The sequence below is a fragment of the Pezoporus wallicus genome, unplaced genomic scaffold, assembly GCF_028554395.1.
Source record: "Pezoporus wallicus isolate ANWC-B61680 ecotype Strahan unplaced genomic scaffold, APGP_CSIRO_Pwel_v1 contig_7545, whole genome shotgun sequence".
Classification (NCBI taxonomy): domain Eukaryota; kingdom Metazoa; phylum Chordata; class Aves; order Psittaciformes; family Psittacidae; genus Pezoporus; species Pezoporus wallicus.
The window spans coordinates 7,040,416-7,053,145 of NW_026642398.1; the positions used below are offsets into that span (position 1 = coordinate 7,040,416).

The following is a 12,730-nucleotide window of genomic DNA, read 5'->3' on the forward strand; positions in this document are numbered from 1 at the left end:
CCTTTCTGTCCTTACAGCAGCAAAAAGACTTTGCAGTGTGCCAAGTCTCTAATAAAAGTGGGGGGTTTTCTACTTGTCTGCTGTTTCAGGGTGAAGTTTGATTTGAAAAGGATGAACTGACTCCCTTGTTGCAGTCTCTAGAACATGTGTGCGACTATTTGAATGTTGGTGTTTGTTATTTCACTTCAGCAGAAAAATATGAGGCTTGTTCTTCAATGCTTCCTTTGTTACTCCAAATACAGGGTAATATAGAAAAATCGTTGCGCTCCCACTTTGACTGAGGTTGTAACATGCACATTAAACGTAGGAAAAAATGATGGCATCTGCAAATGCACTTTGAACAAAGATCTTGTGCTCTCTCAATACGGAGGATGTGGGAGTGTGAGAATGGCTTAAAATTCATCAGATTTCCTGTACAGAAATAGGAGTCCAGTTGCCTTTAATGCCTGTCTCTAATGTGGGAAGCGGATGTAAAAGCTCAGATAGTCTACAGACAACCTTCTGAGGGTGAGATTTCTACTCAAGGTCTCAAACAGAAGCTCTGCGGTATCTTTTTCTAGTTGAAAGTAAATATTGGGTCCTAAAAAGATCATTCAGACTGTTTAAGCTAAGAGCTTAAACTATTTACACATCAGATAGAGCAAGTTAGGTACTGTAAACATGGTTAAGAGGTGGAAGCTATGCCTGTGCCTCTGTGGACTAGATAAGAAGCTTGTCTAAATCTAGCTGATTAGGAAACAGGAAAAAAGGGATATATTGACCAACTGTCCACATCACAGTATCCCCCCCCACACACTTCAGAGTTTTTAAATGGCAGGCTCTTTGGTGTAGTAACCTACTCATTGTAGCCTACTGGAAACCTACCTCTAACTTCTGAGGAGCCTTGAATTCGTCATCTGCTTGTGAGCCAGTCTGTTGCCCTGCTCGGCTGAAGCTAGGACACTTCATGAATAGAGGCTTAAGGGGTGGATCCAGGAAAGACTAAGCACAGCAGAACCTGGTGAGAAGGAATTTTTATGGAGCAGGAAAGTCTTTGTGTTTAGTCTTTGCTTACAGCAGATATTTGTCCAGCGGAAATTTTAAGCTGTTCTTGGACTGGGGATATGCAGTTTCTATCTTCTCACTGCCAGCCTTCACTTACTGAAGAATTCATGGTCTCAGGCTACTCCAGGGGAGCTTTAGATTGGATATTAGGACAAATCTCTTCACAGAGAGTGTGATCAGGTACTGGAATGGGCTGCCCAGGGAAGTGGTGGAATCACTGTGCTTGGGTATTCAGAAACTGTGTAGATGAGGCCCTCAGTGGTGTGGTTTAGTGGTGACCTTGGTAGTCCTGGTGTAATGGTTGGACTTGATGATTTTAAAGGTCTTGTCCAACCTAGCTGATTCTACGTAGATTTGCTCATAACTTTAACAGCTAAAGTAGCCTATTTGAAGGAAGCCCTACTGCTGTGCTGGTTCTGATCACACAGGGACCTTCTTTTATCATGCCTTTATAGAAAGCAGAAAAACTAAGACTGGTCTGATGTTCATTCCATGGTTCATTCGCAGTTCCTGTAGTGTAACTCAACCTCTTGATCAGGTGTGGCATCTGTACTTCAGAATGTGAAGAAGTCTCCCAAGCTGTGCCTGTTTGTCTGTATGGCTCAAAGTTTTCAAGTCAGGCTGTACACATCAGTAACTTGCTCTTGGCATCTGATTGCCAGAATTATCAGAGCTTTTGCAAGGATTGCACATTTCTGACTAACTTTCTGCAAGTTACGGGATCTAGATGTAATTGTCCTCCTTTGTGTTGTATCAAGAACATCCTCTTACCAGGAGCAGGAGAAGATGACTCTTACTTCAGCCTGTGTGTAACTGAATAGAGCTGCCGTTTTCACCCTGGTGTGGAAACCTGTTCCATAACTAATCTGGAGAACATCATCTGTGTCCTGCCTCTTCATCTCTGAGTTGAGTCACTCTGAGGAGTTAAGTTGCTCTCAAAGGAGAAGCTCTGTTTTAAAGGGGAACTGAAGAAAATACTGGTTATATTTTCTCAAGTCCTGCCTCAAATATATTGTCAACTGCCTATAGTTACAGTCAGTATTCAGTCAGCCTTCAAATGGTTAGAATCATTATGGTTCCACTTCCACATTTGTCTTTGAAATGGAGGAATATACCTGTTCCATGGTTAAACAGGACAGGTATTTAGCAGTTTCAGTCTTTTGTTTTACACACAGTTCCATTCTTTACTGCTGCATTTACAGAAAACAGAGGCCTTGCTTCCTGAGCTCCAAGCAGCTGTGTGAATGAAGTCTTGAAGGTAAAAAATGGTCTGATGATAGAACTTCTGGTGTGAGCAAGCTCTCCTGAAGCACGCACTATTCCCAATTGGAGTTAATAAATAACTGTAAAAAGAGTGGTCTAAGATTCTGTCCTTCTGTAAGACTTAAGAGTTATGTTGAAAACCTGTATTTTTAAGGGACATTGCTACACTATGCAACCCTACTGAGCAACAAATACTAAGTCCAGTGTTTGAAAGCTGAGATGTGGCACAAGAAGAGAACCTGTTCACAGCTGGAATCCTTTCTAGGACTTTGGAGTAATTAACAGAGGAAAAGCTGGTCAGGGCTTGGTTAATTACACTTCAGTTACTGCATTGTGTTGGACTGCTAATCCTTTATAAACCTGTGCCAAATGTTTGCTGTGGGGACAAGGGAAGGTTATGTGTGAGTCTTCTCCGTCTTTGTAACTCTTAATTAAGTAGACAGTCTTCATTTACACACAGAATTAGCTTCTAGTACATGGATCTAGTTTGATGTTTTCCAGCTCAACCCTGTGAGGGATATCAAATCCTGTAACTGATGTCATTCTAGTGAATGAAGAAAAGGAGTAATCTGCTGTTGAAAATGTTCATTTATCATTATTGTGATCTTAATCAGTTTCCTTTCTATCCTGATAAGGAATAAGAACTTTTTCAGCTGTGCAGAAATAAACTATTGGGGATTTTTTTAGTGGCTCTGATCACCAATTCCTCAAATCTCAGGAGAATTTTGTCTTTCAACTGAAAGTTCAAGTTTTGGCAGTATATGTTTAAGGGGACAAAGTACACTGTCATTTTAGTGAGGGATAAGATTCTCACATCTGTTTGCCATGGAGCTCTCCCAATTCTGCTTATATGTGTTTGTAGGACACTGGATGTGTTGCTTTCTGCCTATTTCTTCGTAGCTGCCTTAGTAGGATGAGTAGCCTGTCAGAAGCTCTGCAGGGATTACTTTGACTATGCAGTTTGTGTACTGTCTTGGGTCTGCAACAGAATTCTTCATAAGCTACCATAAGCCCCCTGACAGTTATCTTTATGGGTCTTTATGATTTATTTTCTTTACTCATTTTGTATACTCAGCTTTTCAGCTGCATCTCAACCTGTTGGTGGGCTGTTGTCACTAGAGGTCTTGCTGGTAGTGTTGGGGAGGATACATCACCTTAACTCGCTGTTGCTATCTCTTCTGTGTTTTCTGTGTTTTGGGCTAAGCAAAGTTGAGCACAGGCAAAGATGTTGTGTGTAATGTGGTTTTAAATGTGGTGCGTATCTTTGGGTATACAGGCTAAGTGGAGTTGCTCCTAAATGTAGTTTAGACAAAGCTTTTGAGTTGAAATAACCTGTATATTAAGTTGTGAAATTTACATTTCCCTGGGCTTTTGAAGGTGCTGTGTAAGTTACTAGAGAAAATGAAATGAGCCGGCAGTGTGCGCTTGCAGCCGAGAAAGCCAGCCATATCCTGGGCTGCATCAAAAGGAGCGTGACCAGCAGGTTGAAGGAGGTGATCCTGCCCCTCTACTCTGCTCTTGTGAGACCTCACCTGGAGTATTGAGTGCAGTTCTGGTGTCCTCAACATAAAAAGGACATGGAACTGTTGGAACAAGTCCAGAGAAGGGCCACGAGGATGATCAGGGGACTGGTGCACCTCCCGTATGAAGACAGGCTGAGGAAGTTGGGGCTGTTCAGCCTGGAGAAGAGAAGGCTGCATGGAGACCTCATAGCAGCCTTTCAGTATCTGAAGGGGGCCTATAGGGATGCTGGGGAGGGACTCTTCATTAGGGACTGTAGTGATAGGACAAGGGGTAACGGGTTAGAACTAAAACAGGGGAAGTTTAGATTGGATATAAGGAGGAAATTCTTTCCTGTTAGGGTGGTGAGGCACTGGAATGGGTTGCCCAGGGAGGTTGTGAATACTCCATCCCTGGTGGTGTTCAAGCCCAGGCTGGACGAAGCCGTGGGTGAGATGGTTTAGTGTGAGGTGTCCCATGCAGGGGGATTGGAACTGGATGATCTTAAGGTCCTTTCCAACCATAATTATTCTATGATTCTAAATGGCATCTCAGGACACCCCCGATGGTCACCTCCTTGGTGTCCTTGGGAAGCGAGCATCCAGCTGGAGCAAAGCAGAGAACTGGCATATGTATAATTTCAGGGAGGTCTTTGACCTCCCTTTCCCTCTGCATTTCAGCCCTCACCCATCCCTGTGAGCTGCTTGTGAAGAGTCGGAGCCAGCTCTGACGCATGGCTTACCTGGGCTCTGCGGGACAGTCTTGCTTTAATGGTGGCAAAGGCTGGAAAATTAAAATAACCTGAAGCCCTTAGTCTAGAAACTGCTCTGTCAATAAATAGTTGTTTGGTCACAGCATTGCAGCAAACTGCCTTGCATGGAGTACTCTGGATTGCTCAGTAAAACCTATTAACCCCTATGTTCCTGGCTTTACCTTTTCTCCTCCCAAGAACCTAGACATTACTGAATTTCTCAGCAGTGTTCTTTGTAGCTCAAACAAGTTCCCAACTTGGAGGCTTGGGAAGCAGTGGCTGTGATTCTGCCTGTTGCAACATGTACAACAGAGAAAAATGAGCACCGTGCGATTCACAGAAGACTCTTTGCATCTTCGTGGTTAATAGTCTTCTTGAGCATGAATTTTGTATGGAGAATGAGATTTAATCAGGTGCTGTGCTTCAGAGTTTAATTCTACCTTCCCGTTAAGTGACAGAACTAATGAAGTAAGGGATGGCCGCTAAAAATGACTAGGTGAAGACTCCCTCATTTACTAGGAACAAGTAGGTTTATTGTCTGCTTCGTTCTTCTGAACTCATAATCCTACAAAGCTCTGCCAGTGGTGTGTGGAGGGCAAGCAAGGAGAGCTCCTGAGAATGAGCTTGCTCTTTTGTTGTTCACCTGCTATTCTCATTAGCCTGTCAAAGAAACAGTGTTAATTTACTTCCCAAAGGTCTATTGAAGTGAAGAAAATTAACTTGGGAGCAAATAACTGACTTGAAAGCTAAGCTGGTAGCTGACTTAGTTGTTCTCAGCTGTGTTATTTATAGTGTAGGTTATAGGTTGGGGGGTCTGTTATTTAAAAGGAAAAAAATATAAAGCTCTCTTGACAGGTTTTATCAAGTGAACCAGATTAATTTAGATCATGTACAAGGAATCATTGCCTTGATCTGGAGGGATCTTCCAGAGGGACCACATGTCTGCAGCTTTGTGTGCACCTTCACTTCAGCCCATGTCCTATCCATGTATGGTGCTCCTGGTTGTTCCTGGGCAGCACACCTGTGCAGCAGCCCCTTTCCTCTCTGGTTCCTCCTGTCGCACTAGGCTTTACTCTCTGCCTAGCACTGGCAGATTGCATGGTTCCTCTGTGTGTGGATGTTTCCATGACCCCTACTGTACCTACTGCTGCACTGCCAGATTGACTTTTCCTATCTGGAATTGTCATGCAGGTGTAGCTGTTGGCACTCACTTCCCTTTCTCACCTGAAGGCCAGTCTGCAGGAATGGGTTGTCAGGGAGGAACTGCAGCATGGGAGATGGAGTAATGCAGAGCAGTGTGGGACTGCAGCAACACGAGTTGCTGCACTGCCAGATTGACTGATGATAGAACTTCTGGTGTGAGCAAGCTCTCCTATATCTGAAGCACGCACTATTCCCAATTGGAGTTAATAAATAACTGTAAAAAGAGTGGTCTAAGATTCTGTCCTCCTGTAAGACTTAAGAGTTATGTTGAAAACCTGTATTTTTAAGGGACATTCCTACACTATGCAACCCTACTGAGCAACAAATACTAAGTCCAGTGTTTGAAAGCTGAGATGTGGCACAAGAAGAGAACCTGTTCACAGCTGGAATCCTTTCTAGGACTTTGGAGTAATTAACAGAGGATTACTGTTGCACTGCTGCACTGCCAGATTGACTTCTCCTATCTGGAATTGTCATGCAGGTGTAGCTGTTGGCACTCACTTCCCTTTCTCACCTGAAGGCCAGTCTTCAGGAACGGGTTGTCAGGGAGGAACTGCAGCATGGGAGATGGAGTAATGCAGAGCAGTGTGGGACTGCAGCAACACGAGGGTCTCCAGCAGCCTTGGATCCTGCTTTCAGAAAAAACAAAATCCTGCATTTCACATAGCCATGAGGAAGTTTAAGCGTTCGAATGTGGCAGCATGATGATGTGTGTGTTGGTTCGGTGGAAGCATAACACAGTTTTTCTGCTTAATGAAATCATCAGTCATGTTTGAAAAAAATAACAAATCTATTCTTTGGTACTGGATAAGAAGTTTTCATACTGCAGTGTGGCAGGGGAGAAGGAAGTGTTTTTGTTGAGTGTGTTGAAGGAAATTGCATGTGTTGAAATTGCATAAATGGTCACTGGCCCAGAAGCACTTTCAGCTCCTGTCACCAGGCGCTGCTGCTCTGCTCAGGGGCTTCCTGAGCAGCATGTGGGTCTGAGACCTCGTGGCTTCTGCTCACAAGTTTTCAGCTGAATTGTTAACTTTGTACAGTTGCTGGGCAAGAGGACAGTGGATGAAAGGGACTCAAAATAAGGTGGTGGAACAACTGTTAAAACAATTCCTGTGCTTTAACAAAGTGAATAAGGTGTCTTTGGATGCGTTTTAGGTTTCCCTTTCTACAAGAGTAGTAGTGCTTCATCCAACATTTACTGGGAAAAAAAAACTGAAACACTGATTTGCCAGGCACCACCTTATCTTAGATGCTGCCTTGACACAAATTAGCAAATGGAACCATTGGCTAATATAGCTGTCTTTTTGGGTTTGCTTTTGAACTGTCTGGTGCAACTGTGTGCTTCAGTGTAGCTGTGAATAGCATCCCTTGATCTTATTTGTCAATTCAGTTTTGCATAGCAACTCTTGAGTCCTTTCCTCTTCTCTTAGCTGGGCTGTTCAGGTCACAAGTTTTAATTTGTGGAGAGAGGAAAACAGAATGGGTGGTTTCTTTTGATGATAATTTTCACCATGACTAAAATCATTACTGCAAAGCTCTTCCCCTTCTGTCTATCCTTCCCAAGCTGGGACAGATCAGGAATACTGAGGCTTTTGTGATAAGGAATTTTATTGCCAAGCAGCATATTTTTGTTAAATGCTTGTTAATCAGGATTATCTGATGTAAGAGGAGCTGCTGGTAGCTGATTAAATACAAATAAACACTGGATATTTCATGCCACTTCAGCTGGATCTGCAGTGACATGACAGATTTCGTATTTCTCAACCAAGTTCATGCTAAAACCAGATGTGTTGCAGAAGGTGCTTGACTTTGCTATAGAAGCAAAGAATTGTAGTACAAAATGAGAAGATGGCTCTTCAAAAGAAACCTTGAGATGTGACAGTGACATAGAATCATAGAATAGTTAAGGTTGGAAAGGACCTTAAGATCATCCAATTCCAACACCCCTGCCATGGGCAGGGACATCTCACACTAAACCATCTCACCCCAGGCTCTGTCCCACCTGGCCTTGAACACTGCCAGGGATGGAGCATTCACAGCTTCCCTGGGCAACCCATTCCAGTGCCTCACCACCCTAACAGTATGGTGGAATCTGGCACCAGGAGCAATACCTGAAGTAGGAGCAGAAGTGGTTTTACCGGAGACAGGTTAAGTGACAACCCTGCAGTATTTATAATAGCTGAAATCGCTGAATCAGAAGCAGCCTTCAAAACCCCAGATGGAAAAGGCTTAGGAGCCTTTCCCCACAACAGAAAGGTGCCAGTTTTGGCCAGTTCATTATCTAGTAATTGTACTAAAAAAAGGGAGACTGCTTGCTGTATAAACCTACTCCAAATGAACTTAAACACCCTCTGAATGCCTGCGGTAGATCTCGGTGCTGCATTGCTGTAGGCAGTGCTTCTCTGTCTGACCATACAATTTTCTAACCTTAGTTTTGAAGCAGAAAATCTCAGAAATCCTGGAGTAAGCTCAGAAATACAAAATGTGCCATTGGCCAGGTTCGTCTTTAATTGATGAGAACTGTAGCAGTGAAGCATTTTCTTCTGTGTGCAGTGTATGACACTGTAAATAAAACTTGAACTGAGACCTACTTTTTTCTGCTGCAACTCTGTAACTTGGCTCAGTAACGCAGAGATGTAATGCTCTATTTTTCTTGTGCTATAAGTATATGTAACTCGGTAATGCTGCGATGCAATGCTCTATTTCTGATGCCTGTGGTCATGGGCAGCCAATTGCCTTACCGACTTACAGAAGAGTATGTAAGGATGTCTCTCCATTTGCTTGTAATGTCACTGCCATAAAATCAGAAGTGTTTTTGAAATGGGCATGTCTAATTTGCATTCCTAAAGAATTATGTAGGTTCCTTGGCACTGCAGGCTTAACTTTGATTTATCCCTGGCACTGGCTTATGTTGTTGAAGTACCGTGTATTGTTTGTTTAATGGGATTCTTTTGTTTGTTCAGGTTGTGAAGACCAGCTGCTGCACTGAGAATCTGAAGAAATCTGAAGTCTCTGTTAAGACTGCAAGAAGATACTACCAACTGGTAAACACTTCCTTAGTCTTTGCTTTGCAGAACATTTCTTTGTTTTCCATAATATTTTAGGCCAAGGAGCACAAAGTATTTTGATCTATTGAAAGCAAGAAGTAGTTAATAGAGTTTTTTCCTATGATGAGCTGTAGCTTGCCAGACAAAAGGCTCAGTAGCAGTGGATGACATGGGGGTATTTAAGCAGCAATACCAAGTGATTACATTCCTACTTCAGCAGTAGGAGAGGACTAGTCCCTTTTTTCTGTGGTGGGATGTTAAATACTTTCTCTTTGCCTTCTTTGCTGAGGCTAATACAACATGTCTGTACCTCTTATTGTATAAAGACTCTTTGAAGTGTGATAGTACAAACACTGATGCTTCAAATCTAATCCTTCAGAGCCTCTAGAAAGAATAAAGAGGAAACCTTGAAAAAAATCTAGTTTAGAAGTTGAGCATCGCTAAGCATGCTGATTTGGGTGACCAGGTGCTTTGGAAGATACCATTAATGTGCTTGTCTTATTCTATGGGTGTTTGCCGCATTATCTTCACTGAAAATAATATATGATAATAAAACTAAGGATGCATCATAATCCACAGGTATTCAAAGTCCTCTGTAGTTTGCCTGTAGGTTTAGAATGATAAAAAGATCATCAGTGAAGAGCTGTGACTGCTTAGTAACATCTTTTACCTGCCCATAAGTTAAAACGTAGAGCAGCTACCTATTACAAGGCAATCACAAGAAAACAGGAGAATTGGGAGATCTGAGTATGTCTTGACACAGCTAAATCATATGCACATTGATAGTAGGTACCAGATTTACAGCTCACTTCTCAGATACTTAATGTTGTAAGTGAAGTAGCAGTTTTCAGTATGGGGGAAGACATCCCCAAAGCTGTAAACTGAATATCCATTCAGTTGTCATCTGTGACTGCACCTCACTATATACCTTCGGTAGAACTTGAATCCTACCCTTCTGTTTACTGCTGCCATTTGAGCTACAGGGCTAAGTAAAATCCTGTGAAGAGAGGGTTCTTAACCTGGAATGGGAAGATGCAGCTGGGACCAAGGATGAACGTGGAAAGTGGCAGCATTCTAAGCCAACAAGGAAACATTAAGCTTTTATAACCCAGATATTTGCAGATGCTTGGTTAATCTTCGCATGCCAGTTAATTTGCCTAGATGTTAGAAGCAGTTGAGGATAACTTTGTGAAGCTGTGTTGTGTAGCTGTTGCTAATAACCAGGCTTCACAGAGAATATTAAGATACTTTGTTCTGTTGCTTTGACAAATACAGATTAATGATAGGAAAGTTTTGAAGGCTTGTGATGGTCAATAATGTGCATCTGTCAGCAGTGGCATAGTGAAAACAACGTCTGACTTCATGCAGTCTTTTTCTGTATAAGGATGACTTGTATAGTACAGCTATTTGTGAGCAATAATTTCAAGAGCTTTGTTGCTTAGCTCTGTAAAATAGCAACTCCTGAAACTAAACCGTGTGTGAGACACCTTCCCAAATACCCAGTTTGAAAATGCATGTTCCTCAATTTGCAGGAGAAAGAACCTGTCATGTAGTATGTCACAATTTGAGGTACCAAAACAGTGTATTACCAACTCAAGTTTTGAGTCACATTGTAATTACCTGATAGTAATTTTTAGGTTAATCTTTTGGACTATTCTGATCGTATGTGAATAAATAACGTGTGTCTGTCACTGAATTTAAGTGCATAGCTTGTCCCATACAGAAAGTTGAAAAGCACTTTAGCCTAGTAGTGAGGGGTCCTCTGTCCATTTCACTGCTTCAGCTCCTCTTCTCACCCCATCATCCCCCCATCTGCCTTTGAGAGAAATCTTACAGGATGGGTGTGCTGAATGAAACTGGGTAAATCTAGTAGCCCTTTGTCTGCAACTGTGGTAAAGTATTTGTCTGAATTCAGCACTTCCTCTTGGACCAAGAGCTGAGATCCTGCTGTGCTGTGCTGCATTTTAGACCTGAGCCACATCTCAGCTCAGCCACTTAACTCTGGAAGTATGCTGAAAAGATAATGTGACAGAGGGACACTGCAGACAATGTGTTTGGGTCTTGTATGATGGGTACTAAAGTGAGAAATATTAAGCCCATTGGACCTTGGTGTGGTGCAGAGTAGCCCAAATGGTTGTACAGGATGTGCATGCCTATCTTAGAATCATAGAATGGTTTGGGTTGGAAAGGACCTTAAGATCATCTAGTTCCAACGCCCCTGCCATGGGCAGGGACACCTCACATCAGACCAGGTCACCCAAAGCTCTGTCCAGTCTGGCCATGAACACTGCCAGGGATGGAGCATTTACCACTTCTTTGGGTAACTTGTTCCAGGTGGTATTTATTTTGGTTATGATGTTTCATTATCTCAGAAAATGAAGGACATAAAACATTTTTAATGTTTTCCCAATTTTTCTTGCATTAGCTTTTTCATTAAGTTAATTTGTATGGGATTATTTTTGCAGACTATCAGTCCTTCAGAAAGATCTTGATAATTATCTCCTGCTTTGGCATATAATCTTTGGTAATTATTCATTCTTATTTTATAGCCTTATCTCTCATGTGCAGCTTGAACTTGTCTGCATGCTTGAAGCTTTAAAATCTTGCCGTGCAATTTAGGATTGTTCTCCTGTAATGCTGCTGATGGGGAGGTGTTTAGAGCTGATTAGTAGGTTGTGGAGTCCCTGTTCCAACACAGATACTGCAGTGTTTGTGGATTAACAGGTTTTGCATTTTGGGCTAATTTTAATAAATATGGAAACACCTTCAGTATTGTGTTTGCAAAGTGGAAGCAAATGCATAGCTGTCATTTTCTTACTAAGTTTGGGAACTCTTTGTTGTGGCTTGTGTAGCTCTTTGTAAGAGCAGCATTTGTCTGACTGACACATCTTTAAATGTTCTGCTTCCTTGTGGGGAGAAACTTAAAAATCTCTTTGGTAATGATTTCAGGCTTTTAGTGCAAATTCCTTCATGTGTCTTAGAGCACAAAAAGTTTATTTCTAGTTGTCCCCATCCCTGTGTGCCTGCAGAAGGTTAGAAGTAGAGATACTCAGAAGAGATACTGTGTTGAGTAAGGCCACATTGTACATGCTACATATGGGCTTCTGTAGGGCTTTCACTGTGTCGTGGTTTAAACCCAGTCAGGTAACTTGTTCACTCACTCCCAGTGAGTGGTGCCGAGCTGACAACAATCAAGGTCCGTGTCCGTCTCCCCCCCCTTCCGGGTCAACTGACTGGGTTTAAACCACGACACACTGTCTGGGAAAGTCATATAAAGTCAAATGGTGCTGCAAGAAATACAAAGCAAGGTTCTGTTTTGTTTTGCTCAATGCCAAAGGTTTCCTTTATTGAAGAAGGAAGTAAGTACTTAAAAATGTCCAGCTTTTAGTGTGTGCTTCCAGGCTGGTTTCATTTGGGAAAACCTGTGTAACCAACATAGAACGTGATGAAGATGCTTCTGAGCAACTTGAAAAGCTTTTACTGCAGAGCCTGCCAGATACCAACAGCATCAATGAGGTTATATACTGTAAATACGTGGGGAAAATGAATGTCTTTGACAGCTGAAGCCATTTGTACTTCCCATTTGTGCCACAAGTTAAAAGCCATCTCCTTTGGTTGGGTTGCTTGAAATATATTGCTGTAGGTTTGCCTATAAATTCTATTTGCAATTCAGCAGAGCTTCTTGAGGTGCTCTGTTGTCTGTGTGAAAGTGGTTATGTTGTTATATGAAGGTTAAGTACATTTTGTGCTTTTGACACTCACTATATATTTTTGTAGGAATTCTGAGCATTTTACTGATATTCTACCAGCATGCATTTATTTTGTATTAATGCCTGTATCTAAGCTCAGAAAGAGGAAGGCTGGCAGGTTTTTAGGCCAAACTGAGCTGTCTCCTATACTTTCTTGGGGCTTGTTTAACTTG

The 12,730-nt window shown here is 42.2% G+C and overlaps 1 protein-coding gene across 2 annotated transcripts in view; it reads left to right on the forward strand.

The window, feature by feature from the left end:
• The first annotated feature begins 8,724 nt into the window (after window positions 1–8,724).
• CYRIB (CYFIP related Rac1 interactor B) overlaps window positions 8,725–12,730 on the forward strand; it is a 41,362-nt gene continuing 37,356 nt past the window's right edge. For both annotated transcript variants that reach the window (XM_057429855.1, XM_057429854.1), the window contains exon 1: window positions 8,725–8,805. The gene's annotated coding sequence lies outside the window, so the exon portion shown is untranslated. The remainder of the gene's footprint in view (window positions 8,806–12,730) is intronic.